General features: G+C 31.2%; 1 protein-coding gene across 2 annotated transcripts in view; it reads left to right on the top strand.

Annotated features, from left to right (window-relative positions):
- Positions 1 to 899: 899 nt before the first annotated feature.
- COL8A1 (collagen type VIII alpha 1 chain) overlaps positions 900 to 6000 on the top strand; it is a 120690-nt gene continuing 115589 nt past the window's right edge. For both annotated transcript variants that reach the window (XM_070750044.1, XM_070750043.1), the window contains exon 1: positions 900 to 961. The gene's annotated coding sequence lies outside the window, so the exon portion shown is untranslated. The remainder of the gene's footprint in view (positions 962 to 6000) is intronic.

The following is a 6000-nucleotide window of genomic DNA, read 5'->3' as shown; positions in this document are numbered from 1 at the left end:
CGAGTACCATCAACTAAACAATGCTGTTTGGCGGGACCCAGGGGAAGAGCCTTCTCTGTGGTGGCCCCGACCCTCTGGAATCAGCTCCCCCCCAGAGATTAGAACTGCCCCCACCCTCCTTGCCTTTTGTAAACTCCTTAAAACCCACCTCTGCCATCAGGCATGGCCTATACAGTTTATGTATGGTATGTTTGTGTGTATGCTTGCTTTTAATAATGGGGTTTTTTAGTGTTTCTCTTAAATTATTAGATTTGTTATATATTGTTTATTATTGCTGTGAGCCGCCCCGAGTCTACGGAGAGGGGCGACATGCAAATAAATAAATAAATAAATAAATAAATAAATAAATAAATAAATAAATAAATAAATAAATAAATAAATAAATAAATAAATAAATAAATGAATGAATGAATGAATGAATGAATGAATGAATGAATGAATGAACAAACAAACAAACAAACAAACAAATAAAAATAAAAAATAAATAAAATTAAAAAAAATAAAAAAAAATAAAAAATAAAAAAATAAAAATAAAAAATAAAAAATAAAAAATAAAAAAAATAAAATAAAAAATAATAAAAAAAAATAAAAAAAATAAAAAATAAAAAATAAAATAAATAAAATAAATAAATAAAATAAAATAAAAAACTGAGCACAGTTCTCCCAATATCCTGCAGAATCTGAACTGTGGACTTCAGTGCCCAGAAGGGGAACTGTTGCATTGCAAGGGACCCAAAGCAGGGTTCCCTTGCATTCATGCATTTTCCATTGCCATGTTCTGAAAGACAGCAGCATCTGCTTGTCCTAGTGGCCTCTGGCTACTGTCTGCCTACTCACCAACAATGAACAGCAGCTCCTCCCTCCTGACCATAAAAGTCAACGGCATGCTACCGGCAGCTGATCAGAGCACTTTCTTCCTTTTCTACTGATCTCTTCTCTCTCTGGATCTTGCATGCTCAAGGTAAGAAATCTCTCTCTCTCAGTTACCCTCTCATATCCTTCAATTACATGCCAAGAGTGCCCAAACAGCCATCCTCATCTGCTGCTAAGTTTTGAGGTACTGTTCATTTGATGGGGTTTTTTTCAATGGCAAGTAGCAAGCTGTTGTTTTAACAATGAAAGAGGATTGCTTAATTTACTGGAAAATATGTAACATCTGTGGCTACAAAAAGCTGTTTTTCCTTTCAGTAGTAAGAGAAAAAAAGGAGGGGGTGGAAAAGAAATCCAGAAATTGTTGTTTAACATTTTCAATTTTGCTTATAGTTTAATCAGAGCAAGAATACACCTAGGAAAAGTCACAAAACATGTGTACCATAAAGGACATTATTATTTCCCCCTTTACATCAGAAAGGGCTTTATTGAATGTTTCCTGAAATATTCATTATAAGTTTGAGAAAGAACAACTTTCTGCATTGTGTTGCTTTGCAAGACAGGATTGTTTTGATGTGTCACACAAAGCACCCTTATTAGATAGAGGTTTGGCAGTGAGATCAAGTGGGTTGAACTGAACACCTTGAGCCTGTGTTCGAAAAGCTGTTTGTGACTTTTGGAAAAACAAGAATGTTATACACGTTACCCCTTCAATCTTATCCATTTTACAATATTCTAGAATTCTGTGCTAACCAGAAGACTGTTATGTTTATAAATGACAGACTCAATATTAAGAGTGCTTTCATAAAATCAGAGATATTAAAAGGAAAATAATACACGACTCTTGTCTTCTGTTTACCAGAATACATTGTTTTTTATGTCAGTGCATTCAATCAATTTGTCCCATGGCATTTAACCACAAAGTCCACTTTTAAAAGGAATGCAAATCTTAATCCAGGAATGCCTGTATAAAGTTCTGAAATGCAAGCAATCGGGAATTAGTGCAGTACAAAAAGTCACTGTTAATTGTGGTGCTGCATAGCATTATACTGCCTAAGACACACTTATGCCATTCATTTATTTTGAAATGTTTTATTCTTAATAACAAATATTGCATGCTTAATAATAGTTATTAACATAAACATTAAATTTATACACATCAAATATTAATATTCAGTTTGTTTAAATAAAAAAACATAATCATAAAATTAAGTTTGAGTTGTCAAAAAATTACTGTTCCTTTAGTCAGTTTTCAATAAAGTAAACATGTTAATAAGTATCTGAAACTATATTTCAGTAGTAATAGCAGGAAAAAAATTTAACCAGAAGTTATATAAATGTCTGATGTGTCTGAAATTGCTATTAAAGTAGAGAACATTTTGCTAAGACTTGTACTTTTTAAAGAAACTTGGAGAAAATCTGATCCCTTTGTTGAAAAACAAATGCTGCATGTAGTTTTTGGATCAAGAAAACCTTGTATGTTTTGCACTCAACTAGTATTTCCTTTGCAAATATCATTTATCAAATTATAGTTATTAATACCACCCACTCATTTGTCTACCATAGTTAAGTGGTTGTAATTTAAGGAATGCACTGCCTGAAGAGTTCAGAATAAAATAAGATTCAACTGTGAAATTCCACTTATTGTGCAAGTTCTTTTTAACCAAATACTTTTGAAAATGTGTCAACCATTACTTAAAAAAAAAAAAACAACCATTAGCAAAATGTACTTAAAACAGAATAAGTATGTATATCAAAACTGAAAGTTAAATAAATTTGGATTGTAAAAACTAATCATAATTTCAGCTTTTCAACATAGTATTAATTTTTCTGCAGATTAATCTTCTTTCCTAATGAAACAGGTCACAAGTTCAATCAAATATTTGATAATACTAATCAGGTAAAAGTAAAACCAGACAGTTTCTATTATTTATCTACAATAAATAGTAATCATGCAATGGCTGCAGCTTTTGTAGCAACCAGCTATAACAAAATAAAAAAACATACATGAGTATGGCTTTAGTAATTTCTAATAAAATTGGGCTGTTCTAAAAGTTAAATATTGGCTTAATAGAATATTCTACCACTTCTACAAGCCAAGGCTTTTGGCTTTTTCTGTAGATGCTGCTAACTTTTCTTCTTCCTATATGTAGCATTTTTATTTCTTGTCTGGAGGCACTTTAATTTGGAAGATGATGGAATAGATAAATGGAATTGGATCAAGGATGAGCACTTTCAGTTATTCAAGAGGAAGGATATTTTCTTATTCTATTATATTATGCTTCTATATACTATATACAAAGAAACAAAATTTTAGTGTCTTGCATTTTAGACATCAGCCTTAAGGCAATATCTTTTTTTTAATCTCTTATGTTCTCTGGATATCATAATAGGATGCATTTGATAGTTACCAATCTTTTTTGTAAGAATTCAGTCATGAAAAGTTAGTATTTTGTTTTATTTCATTGTGCCATGTGAATTGTTAGCTGAAAGTGGAAAGATGACTCCACAACCAAATTAATAGAAAAATTGCAGATTTCTTATTTGTTATGCGCCCTCTTGTGTTCTAGTATAAGATTTTGAATACCAGAATATGAATGCTACTGACAGGTGGAAAATCAAGTATCAGAAAAATAATACAATAATGGTCATTACTTTTGCTCAGTAGTTATTCCAATAACGTTACTATAATTAATTGCTGTAAGCAAAAAAAAAAAAAAATCCGTTCAGCTTGATTGAGAAAAATGATTTGGCTTGTCCACGGCTTCATTTATATATGCCAAGATCTAAACCATGGTTTAGGAAAACATTGAATGATGGGCTCATTGACTATTAGAATAGTTTCAAAGGGATCAGATGTTTTCACGACTGCAATTTATTTTTATTCAAAAGTAGAAAAAGATTCTGAAACTATGTGTTTTGAAGCAAGCCAACTTCAAATTGGTGTACGAAACTGGCTTGTTTTCTTAAATCATAATTAAGATTAGGGCTCATCTGAAGATTCAGATTAAATGATAAATGATGGCTGGTTAACGGTACAAATGTTTCTGTATCTCCTTGTAGTAACAGCAGATAACAAAATACATTTGACTTATGCATAGAATTCTAAATCATTATTCTGTACTGAATCAAACTATATACAGTGTCTTTATAATTCAGACATAGAGGTACTGTATTATGATCATATTTTTCACCTGGGGAGAAGTAAATGAGTAAGATTTGTGAAGGAGAGGAGTCTGAATGTTTATAGTAAGGAATATTCACTAGGTATCTAGGTATGTGTCTGTTTTTATATACTTTGGGATTGTTTTATGAATTTATTAATTTTAAACTGTAATTAGATTGGTGGGCATTGGATTTGTTATTATGTACTGTTTTTATTATTGTTGTGAGCCGCCCCGAGTTTGCGGAGAGGGGCGGCATATAAATCTAATCTAATCTAATCTAGGTAAGAAGGGTGGTTTATTGCTTTTAGTAATATTTGCTTTCCTAAGTTAATTTTTTCTTCAGTGATATTTGTCTGGAAGAATTCTTTTATTTTGGCTTTACTTCCTTAACCTGTTAGTTGTGCAGTGAAAGGCTTTAGAATGGAAATAAAGTTAATTTGCCAATAGGACCTTCTTATTTAGGTAATTAGAAGTAATTTCAATGTTTTTAAAAAAATATTAGAGTTTTAAAGTCTTTTTAGCTACATTAATTGGATTTTTAGATGTCTTGTTATGTTGTTCTGATATGTTGTGAGTCCTCGGAGAGGGGTGGCATACAAATCCAATAAATAAATAAATAAATAAATAATAGGGAAGATAAAAATCTTTTCTGCTGAAGTGCTGTTTGTTATCCAAGCCTGCACTTTGCTCAAGCTAAAAACTGACCCTTATAACGCTTTACAGATCAATTGACTAGAGTATATGTGTGCTTTTTAAATCAACTGATTTTTTGGCTGTATCCAACCATAGCCTTCCATGCCATCTATGGACATGGCTTCATCAATCTTATAATGATTATATATTATAATCATAATGATTATATAATATATTGAGTTTTATATTTCAGTGACAATTTGACAATTTGACAAAATGACAATTTGAACTGGATTCTTCCCAGTTTCAATATTGTAACTCTTAGGTTATACGGTAGTTGACTAAAGAATTGGAATATTAAAATTTCTCAATCACAGCTGTGCAATGTTGTACAATACTGTATTCAATTTAAAGTAATTCATTAAATGATGTTGTTTGTCTATTATATGTGTTTATTAATATTAACTTTCTGAAAGTATTAGGTGAAGAAAATAATGTTGCTTAACACTGCCTAAAATTCAGCTCACCAACAGAAGGAATTTAACATTTTGGATGTGTGTAATGTAACTATTCTTGTTAAAAACCTATTCCCACAGTTATATGGGAATATACATGTAAGAGTTTCCCCAGATCTGATATCCTCTATATAATTTTGGACTCCAACTCCCAGAATTCTTAGTCATTCAATTGAAGGGTAATCTGAAGACATCTGGAGGAGAGCTTATAACCAGTGATTTACAATTTTTTAAAGGTTAGGAAAACATTTTAAATGCTACTTCCCACTGATTTTTCAGTAGTAAATTAAACTGCAAAGAAAAAGGTTGATGTTACTTAATGCTTCAGAAATCTCAGTCATAGACATTTTAGTGACAGTGTTGCATTATCTCCCTACAACAAATAATAGCTACTACTACTACTACTACTACTACTACTACTACTACTACTAATACAGCTACTGTCAACCTCACCCCATTCCTAAGAGGTCTGTAAGGGGCATTCATAAGCACAGCATATCTACCGTTCCTGCCCGAATGTTCCCTTTTATTTGTACCCATTTTATGTATTCAAATAATGTAGATTATCAGATACGTACTTGACAAATAAAACAACAAAGAATCAAACAAATAAATAGTAAAGAATTTGGTGCCCTGTGTGACTTATTCTTTTTTTTGTAACTTGAAAAGTTGTTATATTTAAATCCTTGACAGCTACTCTGTACATTTTCTATGATTCTAATGAGATTTTTCATGCTGCAAAAAACAAAACAAAAAAAGCACCAAATATTCAATAAATTTTTAGAATTTTACTGGTTTGACTCTGGATTTGGGAA

Source organism: Erythrolamprus reginae, chromosome 4, assembly GCF_031021105.1.
Source record: "Erythrolamprus reginae isolate rEryReg1 chromosome 4, rEryReg1.hap1, whole genome shotgun sequence".
Classification (NCBI taxonomy): domain Eukaryota; kingdom Metazoa; phylum Chordata; class Lepidosauria; order Squamata; family Dipsadidae; genus Erythrolamprus; species Erythrolamprus reginae.
Note: the sequence above shows the minus strand (reverse complement) of the source record. Positions and strands in the feature narration are given on the sequence as shown.